The following is a 12,521-nucleotide window of genomic DNA, read 5'->3' as shown; positions in this document are numbered from 1 at the left end:
ACACACAAAAAATATATTTATACTGATATCAACTTGTAAATAAAAAAATTCTGCCACATACCAACCATTTAGCCATTTTATCTATTATAGAATTTATGAGGGTTAAGACCCTGCACCACCAGACTGGCTTTAAAGTGTTCCTATCACTATATCTTGTTTTTTAGTTATTTTTGCATAAATCAGTAACATGCTTGAATTAATATACACTGGCATGTAAAAGTTTGGGCACCCCTGGTCAAAATTACTGTTATTGTGAACAGTTCAGCAAGTTGACGATGAAATGATCTCTAAAAGGCCTAAAGTTAAAGATGACAAATTTCCTTTGTATTTTAGGGAAAAAATATTTAGATATATATATGTTCATCTATTAGTTTAAAAATTACAAAAAGGAAAATGGGTCAATGCAAAAGTTTTGGCACCCTGGGTGCCCAAACTTTTACATGCCACTGTATTAATGAATGATCTCTCTAATTATTCAGAACCTGCCTTTTGCCGCTAAAAAAAATCAATTTACAGTAAATAGAGAAGGGGGATGCAGCTGCAGCCTCTATACCACACATTGCACTAAATATTTACCGTATCTGCCAAATAAAAATACCCTAAAAATGCTGAGGGGGTTCTGTTTTCATGCAGTGCTTTTGCTGGGTGTTTTTGAGCAGGAAAAAAAGCAGACATTACAAGAAATATGCAATGGCAATTCTGCTTTGGAATGTGCAGTTTTGTGCATTGCTGATGCATTTTTTCCCTGCTCAGCCTCATTAATCTCAATGGGCAAAATGCAACAAATATTCTGAAAGAACTGGCGTATGGGTTTAAAAAAACACACACTGCAGGTCAATAAACATAAAGAAATTAACCCCTTTCTGATGTGAGGCGTAATACGTCCCTGTGCCCTGGGCCTTAATGAGCAGGTACGTATTATTACGCCAAATTTTGTTGAAAAAATGAGAAATCGATGGTTAACTTTTAACCCTTATAGCTTCCTAACAAAAATGAATAAATTGGTTCCAAAATTGTGCTGATGTTATTTATTAACTATTTTGTGTGACATCTCTCTGATTTAAGGGCATGAAAATAAAAAATTTCAAAATTGCAAAATTTTCGCCAAATTTCCAATTTTTTCACAAAGTAAAGCAAGTCATATCGAATAAATGTTATCACTATCGTGAAGTACAATATGTCATGAAAAAACACTCTCTGAATCACTGGGATCCGTTGTAGCGTTCCAGAGTAATTACCTCATAAAGTGACAGTGGTCAGAATTGTAAAAATTGGCCTGGTCATTAACGTGCAAACAGTCTTTGGGGGTAAAGGGGTTAAACACAACATCTGAATGAAATTGTAAAAATCTCTTTCAGGCATTTAGAAATTCATTTTGTTGTAGTTAAAAATGCCGAGTTTTTTTCTTCCCTAAAAACGGACAGAAAAATGCAGCAAAAACACAAAATTTTGTTGTGAGATACCTTGTAAATGTCTCCGAAGACCCCTGATTCTTTCATGCTTTTCCTTTTTTTTTCACTGTGTCACTCCATTGCAAAGATATGCACATTTATTGCTTTTGGAGTGCAGTATGTGAAATCTCTGCTTGCAGACCAACTGGGCATTTCTTCAGAAACTTCTGTGGGGAATGCACGTTCACTCCTCCCATAAGCTGCCAATTCACAGCACAGCAATGTAACAGTCTCAGACATTGCCAGGCTATGATTGGCAGCGTCTGGGTGGACTGAAAGCACACACCCCCAGAGAACTTGTATGAAAGTTGGAATAAGGCTGGTGACAAAAATAAAAAATACTACCCTCATCGCTCACTTCTTTGGCCACTTCACTGGAGAGGAGAGCGATGAAGTGAGTATTATTTTTTTTCTATTTTTTTTCCACCTTACATTCATTACTATGAGTCATGCGTAAGTCAGACATTCGTAAGTCAGGGACTGCCTATAGATATACAGCAGCTTATTGCACTAAACTTTGGAAATTCCCAGGTTTTTGCTGCCATATCTGATAACTAGAGATTCTGATTCCAATTTTGTCACTTACTGGAAATCTTTTAAAAAAAAAATTATAAAATCCGAATCTAACTTCTGTATTGTGAGTGGAGCGGTATACTCTATGAGCTCTCAGATCAGTAGTGCCTGACATTCATGAGCTACTGACTGACAGCTGTCGCTCAGTGCATAATTAGATAGGGAAAGATGTCAATCAAGGACTCACTCTACAGCAAATAAACTTTGTTTTTACGAACACTACTTTAAGATATCTAGCAAGTGACACAATGCTGAAATCAGGCTGTTACCCTCAGATACAGCGGAAACCTATTAACAGTCTCCCTTTAAGGCATTGTCTGATGAAACCACAAGGAGATCATAAAAGGGGGATACTGTGACCTGAAGAAAAAAATGGGACCTTTCAATGTTACACAGACGTTGTTGTAATATCTAAAAAGTTTTCACTCTGTGAATAACACATGATACAAGAGAATTATTAGTACCATGACTAAGGCTTAACACCGAAACGCGTTGGTTTTACTGGATCACCTGTGGTTTGCCGTGAATACCTATTTTAAAGTTTCCAATAAAAAGTGACGTTTTATATACCGTATACCTTTTTCATTGCTGGAGAATCTCGATTTTTCTGCAGAGAATTTTTAAAAACTACACTTTAAAGGGGTTTTCCACTTGTAAAAAAGTGGCACCAAAATGACAGAACTTGTGTAAAATAAAATCAGAGAATACTTATACTTCTCGGTTCCAGTGCTTCTCTATCAGTGTTTTAGCTGTAGCAGTGACAGCACATCGACAGTTCACATCACTGCTGCAGCCAATCATACTACATGCCTATAGTACACGTCACGGCTTTATCTGTGCGTTTAAAAAAAGTGAAATGTCAGTACTGATTTTATCACAGGTTTTGATGCGTTTTTTGGCTAGGTTTTTGCAGCAGAAACAAAAACCACACCCTATTTCTACACCCCATGTTACAATTAAAAATGCATCAAAACAGCGCAAAATAAATATTTTCTTACAAAAAGGCAGTTCTTAGAAGTGGATTTTTGAGCCAGAAAAATCCAAGTAAAAAACTGTGCCAAAATACCTTTAGATTTTAAAAGTGTAGACTTTAAACTTTAAAAGTGGTAGTAAACTGTATCTTTTATGTTAACAATTTGAGTCCCACCATAAAACTTGGAACAAATTTTCAATGAAAAATTATCCTCAGCTACTGCCTATTCTTGAACACTTGACAGACAATATTATATACTAGCTGTACCCGGCCACGCGTTGCTGTGGCTCAGTGTGGTTAAATGGAAAAGAAAGAAAAGAGAAAGCGCACGTTTCTAAAATCAAACGCAGAATAAAGTATACTCACGAAATGCACGCTATGGTATACGACACAGCTCAATTCCAACGCAATGTCACAAGAAATAATTAAATTAAATGAAACTGAAAATAAATCGAAATCTATGAAAATTCAATTTAACAATTCAATCGGAAACACTGAAATGGAATTGTAAAATATTTAGTATAGCGTGTGTTACTTTTACGTCCAACAGATGGGTATAGCGTGTTTTGCTTTTAAGTCCAACAGATGGGTATAGCGTGTGTTGCTTTTACGTCCAACAGCTGGTATATAAAAACATAGTAGGTATATAAAAACATGCGTGTATTCGAATGCAACGTTCATTTTTATTTATATAGATTATATATTAAATATACACTGCTCAAAAAAATAAAAGGACCACTTAAACAACAGAATATAACTACAAGTACATCAAACTTCTGTGAAATCAAACTGTCCACTTAGGAAGCAACACTGATTGACAATCAATTTCACATGCTGTTGTGCAAATGGAATAGACAATAGAGGGAAATTATTGGCAGTTATCAAGACCCACTTAATAAAGGAGTGGTTCTGCAGGTGGGGACCACAGACCACATCTCAGTACCAATGCTTTCTGGCTGATGTTTTGGTCACTTTTGAATGTTGGTTGTGCTTTCACACTCGTGGTAGCATGAGACAGACTCTACAACCCACAGAATTTGCTCAGGTAGTGCAGCTCATCCAGGATGGCACATCAATGCGAGCTGTGGCAAGAAGGTTTACTGTGTCTGTCAGTGTCCAGAGGCTAGAGGTGCTACCAGGAGACAGGCCAGTACACCAGGAGACGTGGAGGGGGCCGTAGGAGGGCAACAACCCAGCAGCAGGACCGCTACCTCCGCCTTTGTGCAAGGAGGAACAGGAGGAGCACCGCCAGAGCCCTGCAAAATGACCTCCAGCAGGCCACAAATGTGCATGTATCTGCACAAAAAGTTAGAAACCGAGGGCACGAGTATGAGGGCCTGACGTCCACAGATGGGGGTTGTGCTCACAGCCAAACACCGTGCAGGACGCTTGGCATTTGCCACAGAACACCAGGATTGGCAAAGTCGCCACTAGTGCCCTGTGCTCTTCAACGATGAAAGCAGGTTCACACTGAGCACATGTGACAGACTTAACAGAGTCTGGAGACGCCGTGGAGAGCAATCTGCTGCCTGCAACATCGTTCAGCATGACCGGTTTGGCAGTGGGTCAGTAATGGTGTGGGGTGGCATTTCTTTGGACGGCCGCACAGCCCTCCATGTGCTCGCCAGAGGTAGCCTGACTGCCATTAGGTACCGAGATGAGATCCTCAGACCCCTTGTGAGACCATATGCTGGTGCGGTTGGCACTGGGTTCCTCCTAATGCAGGACAATGCCAGACCTCATGTGGCTGGAGTGTGTCAGCAGTCCCTGCAAGATGAAGGCATTGAAGCTATGGACTGGCCCTCCCGTTCCCCAGACCTGAATAAGATTGAGCACATCTAGGGCAACATGTCTCGCTCCATCCACCAACATCATGTTGCACCACAGACTGTCCAGGAGTTGGCGGATGTTTTAGTCCAGGTCTGGGAGGAGATCCCACAGGAGACCATCCGCAACCTCATCAGGAGCATGCCCAGGTCTTGTAGGGAGGTCATACAGGCACGTGGAGGCCACACACAATACTGAGCCTCATTTTGACTTGTTTTAAGGACATTACATCAAAGTTGGATCAGCCTGTAGTGTGTTTTTCCACTTTAATTTTGGGGGTGACTCCAAATCCAGGCCTCCATTGGTTAATAAATTTGATTTCCATTGATGACTTTTGTGTGATTTTGTTGTCAGCACATTCAACTTTGTACAGAACAAAGTATTCAATGAGAATATTTCATTCATTCAGATCTAGGATGTGTTATTTGAGTGTTCCCTTTATTTTTTTGAGCAGTGTGAATATATATATATATATATATATATATATATATATATATATATATACACACATACTGTACAGACCAAAAGTTTGGACACACGTTCTCATTTAAAGATTTTTCTGTATTTTCATGACTATGAAAATTGTACAATTCACACTGAAGGCATCAAAACTATGAATTAACACATGTGGAATTATATACTTAACAAAAAAGTGTGAAACAACTGAAAATATATCTTATATTCTAGGTTCTTCAAAGTAGCCACCTTTTGCTTTGATGACTGCTTTGCACACTCTTGGCATTCTCTTGATGAGCTTCAAGAGGTAGTCACCGGAAATGGTCTTCCAACAATCTTGAAGGAGTTCCCAGAGATGCTTAGCACTTGTTGGCCCTTTTGCCTTCACTCTGCGGTCCAGCTCACACCAAACCATCTCGATTGGGTTCAGGTCTGGTGACTGTGGAGGCCAGGTCATCTGGCGTAGCACCCCATCACTCTCCTTCTTGGTCAAATAGCTCTTACACAGTCTGCAGGTGTGTTTGGGGTCATTGTCCTGTTGAAAAATAAATGATGGCCCAACTAAAACGCAAACCGGATGGAATAGCATGCCGCTGCAAGCTGCTGTGGTAGCCATGCTGGTTCAGTATGCCTTCAATTTTGAATAAATCCCCAACAGTGTCACCAGCAAAGCACCCCCACACCATCACACCTCCTCCTCCATGCTTCATGGTGGGAACCAGGCATGTAGAGTCCATCCGTTCACCTTTTCTGCGTCACACAAAGACTCGGTGGTTGGAACCAAAGATCTCAAATTTGGACTCATTAGACCAAAGCACAGATTTCCACTGGTCTAATGTCCATTCCTTGTGTTCTTTAGCCCAAACAAGTCTCTTCTGCTTGTTGCCTGTCCTTAGCAGTGGTTTCCTAGCAGCTATTTTACCATGAAGGCCTGCTGCACAAAGTCTCCTCTTAACAGTTGTTGTAGAGATGTGTCTGCTGCTAGAACTCTGTGTGGCATTGACCTGGTCTCTAATCTGAGCTGCTGTTAACCTGCGATTTCTGAGGTTGGTGTCTCGGATAAACTTATCCTCAGAAGCAGAGGGACTCTTGGTCTTCCTTTCCTGGGGCGGTCCTCATGTGAGCCAGTTTCTTTGCAGCGTTTGATGGTTTTTGCAACTGCACTTGGGGACACTTTCAAAGTTTTGCCAATTTTTCGCACTGACTGACCTTCATTTCTTAAAGTAATGATGGCTACTCGTTTTTCTTTATTTAGAATTTGTTTTATGGCAAGAAAAAAGCAGCTAACAGTCTATTCAGTAGGACTATCAGCTGTGTATCCACCAGACTTCTGCACAACACAACTGATGGTCCCAACCCCATTTATAAGGCAAGAAATCCCACTTATTAAACCTGACAGGGCACACATGAGAAGTGAAAACCATTTCCAGTGACTACCTCTTGAAGCTCATCAAGAGAATGCCAAGAGTGTGCAAAGCAGTCATCAAAGCAAAAGGTGGCTACTTTGAAGAACCTAGAATATCAGACATATTTTCAGTTGTTTCACACTGTTTTGTTAAGTATATAGTTTGACATGTGTTAATTCATAGTTTTGATGCCTTCAGTGTGAATGTACAATTTTCATAGTCATGAAAATACAGAAAAATCTTTAAATGAGAAGGTGCGTCCAAACTTTTGGTCTGTACTGTACATACATACAGTATATATACATACAGTGGCATGTAAAAGTTTGGGCATCCCTGGTCAAAATTACTGTTATTGTGAACAGTTAAGCAAGCTGAAGATGAAATGATCTCTGAAAGGCCTAAAGTTAAAGATGACACATTTCTTTTGTATTTTAGGCAAAATATATAGTCATTTTTTTTATTTTAAAAATTACAAAAAGGAAAACCGGCCAATGCAATATTTTGGCACCCTTGGCGATTTGTGTGCTCAGATAACTTTGACCAAGGTTTCAGACATTAATTAGCCTGTTCGGGTTATGGCTTGTTCACTATCATCGTTAGGAAAGACCCGGTGATGCAATTTTCCCAGCTTTATAAAAAGCCAACCTCCTCTAACCTTGTGCCAAAAAACAGAAGCCAGGGACCATGTTTGCTTTATGACACCTTTCTAGGCTAAATGTAGCATTTCAGAGCTGCCCCAGAAATTACATGAATGGAAATGCTAATGAAGATTAGGTGAATGGAATTAGCTGACACCTAGCTCTTTTGTTTGGCGATGACAAGGTGTCAATCAGACCCTTTCATCACCAAACCTAATTAAAGTAAAGTAAAAAGTTAAATAAACACAAACACAGAGTAAACACTTTATTTGAAATGCAACAGACACATTCTTTAATCATTTAAATTAACCAATATACTCACCCCAGTTCTGACGGTAATCCAAGGGTTAAAGCAATGTCCCGCCAAAATAACTTTATTTAGCTTCAAAAAGCATTCATTGATGTACAAAAACGCTTTAAAAAAAAAACACTTCAAAAACACTGCAAAATCGTACGTTTTTTCTGCAGTGTTTTTTCCTGCCAAGGAGATGCAGAAACACTGCAGAAATTTCTGCTTCAAATCCTGAACGTGCGCACATAGCCTTAGAAATATAAGGATGTATACAGTTATATTACACTTATAGCTTCATTACATATTTATTATTTACCAAGTCAATATTGTGAGAAACTATAACATAAAAACAACAACAAATCTATATAAGGCTACTGTCACACTATCAGTATTTGGTCAGTATTTTACATCAGTATTTGTAAGCCAAAACCAGGAGTGAAACAATCAGAGGAAAAGAATAATAGAAACACGTCACCACTTCTGTATTTATCACCCACTCCTGGTTTTGGATTACAAATACTGATGTGAAATACTGACCTAATACTGAACGTGTGAACATGACCAAAGCTCTTTATTCTCTGTAGTACCACACTAACCTTTACTGTATATGATAGATAGATAGAGAGATAGATATTCACTGTAATATCACTTTATTAGAAAATTATTAAAAAAAATGACACACTGGAGGCTAGATTCTAGAAACAAACAGGTATATGACAAAAAAAAACTAAAATACTAGCTGGCATCTTATAACTAGAACTAGAGAACGGTGTAGGTGTTCTGTGATGAAGAAATTTAGCTTCAAAGCCTAATGTCTCTGGAACCTGGCCCACTTGTGAATTATATTAACATTATCAAAACTTTAAAATGTAAATTCAAACCAAAGTAATATTCAGTCTCCCAACTGATAGATCCCTCAGGATCCGACTATACAAGGAGGATCACGTCATTGTTCCTTGTAGGTCCTGAGAGGTCATGATCTAAAAGAAGCTGACCAGGGACGCCCTGCAGTGCAGTGCCTCAGGAAAGTAATGCTTTGGGATAGATAAAGAGCAGTTTTTTCCCAAAGCTTCACTTTAATTAGCTCTAATTAAGGTAAACCACAAGAAGAGATACTTGCTTTTTAATAAAACATCTATCCGGTGAATTCTTTGGAAATGGTGCTCTAAATATAGCAACTAAGTATGGATAACTGAAGGAGGAACGCTTCTAGATATGCAAGCTTATCTATATGGAGAAATGGCACCTTATGGAATTCAGATCTGTCAACAGAGCTCTTAGTATTATTTTCCATAGCTGCACGGTATATCTGACACTACTGAAGAAATTCACATATATTAATTTTCATATACGTTACCATAGCAATCTGGCTGCATGTATAGGTAAGTTCAAGGACACTATATAGTATATGACTTTTAGATAGATTCCATATTTCCATAATGTACTATTTGGAACCATGTACTTTCAATGACCAACCATGAACCAATCCTAAGCAATAGGTAGAGGGTTTGCACCACTCCCGTTCATCTTCCCATATTACACTGAACATGAACATTGGTTTATATGGCTTCAATGTTCTGACCAGTGTAGAAGAAGATCTTGTACTAGGGAATATCCTACTCTAATACAATAACTTTGGTCAAGAATGTGACTACAATGTCTGATCTGCCCAGGGCGAGTTTGTGACAGCGTAAAGAACAGACAGTGATGACATGACTGTGTGTGGCAATGAAAACATTCTTCATAAATGAAAATCCTAACCTTCAGGCATCTAGATCTTTCCTATAGATATAATGACTTCTATTGCCCCTAGAAATAACAAAAGATGTGATGTCATCTGCCAAGATAATGACCCAAGACAATCTGTGCTCAATCCACGGGCAGTAAAAGATACAAATCTTTCTACAAGAAGCGTCTACAGACGTGTGTGTCCTTCATCACATACATGTCCTATGGTAAATCCCACATACAAGTCCTATGGTAAATCCCACATACATGTCCCATGGTAAATCCCACATACAAGTCCTATGGTAAATCCCACACACATGTCCTATGGTAAATCCCACACACATGTCCCATGGTAAATCCCACGTACATATCCCATGGTAAATCCCACATACAAGTCCTATGGCAAATCCCACATACATGTCCCATGGTAAATCCCACATACAAGTCCTATGGTAAATCCCACACACATGTCCTATGGTAAATCCCACACACATGTCCCATGGTAAATCCCACGTACATGTCCCATGGTAAATCCCACATACATGTCCCATGGTAAATCCCACATACATGTCCCATGGTAAATCCCACATACATGTCCCATGGTAAATCCCACATACATGTTCCAAGGTAAATCCCACACACATGTCCTATGGTAAATCCCACACACATGTCCCATGGTAAATCCCACGTACATGTCCCATGGTAAATCCCACATACCTGTCCCATGGTAAATCCCACACACATGTCCTATGGTAAATCCCACATACCTGTCCCATGGTAAATCCCACATAAGGCAAACCCCAGCAAATAATCACACAAGAAGTATGTACTGTAGAGATGTGGTGACACTGATGGACCATGCAAGATCAAATAAAGGGACAACTAGACCCAATGCCACTACGCCTGAGGGTGAGCACGAATAAATCCCCAATGTTTGGTTCCCAATGAATAGCTGATACACGGTAAGCCCGGAGCCCATTATCAGGCGCACAATACTCTGCACCACTGATGCCTTTAAGCTGCAGTTAGTGACTTTATATAGCACTGACTGCTTTCTTTTTTACCTCCAAGGACTAAGGGGATCATAGTAAGTGTTCTGGCAGGTTTTGCAATGGAGATGAGCTGGGACATGGCAGGACATAGTGAGAAGAAGCCGGTAATCTAATAGGGTGACAATGCACAGAATGTATCAGGGGACACCAGGTGACTGACAGCAGATTCTGCACAGGAAATCAAGCTACCTCTGCTATGTCAGTGCTATACAGGAGCATGCCCTGCACAGACCGCGCAGCTGAGCGCAGGCAAGCAAGGGTTAACTGCTGTCCTGTGCTGTGCTCCTGGCTGCAGCATCTGTCCCAGCACCTCACTGTACAGAACCCATCAGTGGCAGGATGGCAGCACAGCCACCATGCCAGCATTGCCCCCTTTGTTCCTGTAATCCCATCCTCGGCTTGTGCCTTTGTCTCCCCTCAGTAGTGGGGCTGCGGGATGGGTAATAGGAGCAGAGGATTAGTGCAGCACAGCTCAGACACCGGGACCAGCACTTCAGCACGGAGTTATGGGGCAAATAACGTGCAGAAAGCAGAGATGCAGCAGAGCTCAACTACTCACCGTGCGAGCCTGTCCGCTGTGTGTGCACAGTCACCATGCGTGCTCCGCCGGGCCCCGGCTCTTACCACTGGGAGGAGGAGAAGCCCTGACGTGTGCCGCCGGTCACTGCTCCCGTTATCCCCAGGACAAGGGAATCTCCTGCCACACATCCACTCTCTTCTGCCTCGCAATCTGCTCTAGTGGGATGCAAGGGGCAAGCGCAGCGCTATGAGCCAATCAGAGAAAGGAGAGCAGGGACTGTCAGCCAATCAGGACGCAGTATTCCTATTGTCCGTCTGTTCTCTCCCAGCCCTCCCCACCTGCCGAGAAGCCCCGCCCACCACTGGTGCTCAGGACGGTGAGTGACGTGTGACAGCGGAGGATCTCCGGGGCAAGTACAGGAGTGAGGATCGGCAGAGCTGAGCTGAGGACCGGCGGAGCTGAGGACTAGCAGAGCTGAGCTGAGGACCGGCAGAACTAAGCTGAGGACCGGCAGAGCTGAGCTGAGCTGAGGACCGGCAGAGCTCAGCTGAGGAGCGGCAGAGCTGAGCTGAGGACCAACAGAGCTAAGCTGAGGACCAGCAGAACTAAGCTGAACACCGGCAGAGCTGAGCTGAGGACCGGCAGAGCCAAGCTGAGGACCAACAGAGCTAAGCTGAGGACCAGCAGAACTAAGCTGAACACCGGCAGAGCTGAGCTGAGGACCAACAGAGCTAAGCTGAGGACCAGCAGAACTAAGCTGAACACCGGCAGAGCTGAGCTGAGGACCAGCAGAGCCAAGCTGAGGACCGGCAGAACTAAGCTGAACACCGGCAGAGCTGAGCTGAGGACCAGCAGAGCTAAGCTGAAGACCGTCAGAGCTGAGCTGAGGACCGGCAGAGATAAGCTGATGACCAGCAGAACTAAGCTGAACACCGGCAGAGCTGAGCTGAGGACCGGCAGAGCTAAGCTGAGGACCAGCAGAACTAAGCTGAACACCGGCAGAGCTGAGCTGAGGACCAGCACAGCTAAGCTGCGGACCAGCAGAGCTAAGCTGAGGACCAGCAGAACTAAGCTGCACACCGTCAGAGCTGAGCTGAGGACCGGCAGAGCTAAGCTGAGGACCAGCAGAACTAAGCTGAACACCAGCAGAGCTGAGCTGAGGACCAGCAGAGCTAAGTTGAGGACCAGCAGAACTAAGCTGAACACCAGCAGAGCTGAGCTGAGGACCAGCAGAGCTAAGTTGAGGACCAGCAGAACTAAGCTGAACACCGGCAGAGCTGAGCTGAGGACCGGCAGAGCTGAGCTGAGGACCGGCAGAGCTCAGCTGATGACTGGCAGAGCTGAGCAGAGGACTGGCAGAGCTGAACTGAGGCCCGGCAGAACTAAGCTGAGGACCTTCAGAGCTGAGCTGAGGACCGGCAGCGCTAAGCTGAGGACCGGCAGAGCTAAGCTGAGGACCAGCAGAGCTGAGCTGAGGACCGGCAGAGCTAAACTGAGGACCGGCAGAGCTAAGCTGAAGACCGGCAGAGCTAAGCTGAAGACTGGCAGAGTTGAACTGAGGACCTTCAGAGCTGAGCTGAGGACCGACAGAACTAAGCTGAGAAC

At 42.5% G+C, this 12,521-nt stretch overlaps 1 protein-coding gene across 2 annotated transcripts in view; it reads right to left on the bottom strand.

Annotated features, from left to right (window-relative positions):
• Window positions 1-11,150, bottom strand: part of SLCO5A1 (solute carrier organic anion transporter family member 5A1) — a 157,283-nt gene extending 146,133 nt beyond the window's left edge. For both annotated transcript variants that reach the window (XM_073679417.1, XM_073679418.1), the window contains exon 1: window positions 10,956-11,150. The gene's annotated coding sequence lies outside the window, so the exon portion shown is untranslated. The remainder of the gene's footprint in view (window positions 1-10,955) is intronic.
• Window positions 11,151-12,521: the final 1,371 nt, after the last annotated feature.

This window comes from Phyllobates terribilis, unplaced genomic scaffold (assembly GCF_046119375.1).
Source record: "Phyllobates terribilis strain yellow unplaced genomic scaffold, ASM4611937v1 Scaffold_4__5_contigs__length_816908805, whole genome shotgun sequence".
Classification (NCBI taxonomy): domain Eukaryota; kingdom Metazoa; phylum Chordata; class Amphibia; order Anura; family Dendrobatidae; genus Phyllobates; species Phyllobates terribilis.
Note: the sequence above shows the minus strand (reverse complement) of the source record. Positions and strands in the feature narration are given on the sequence as shown.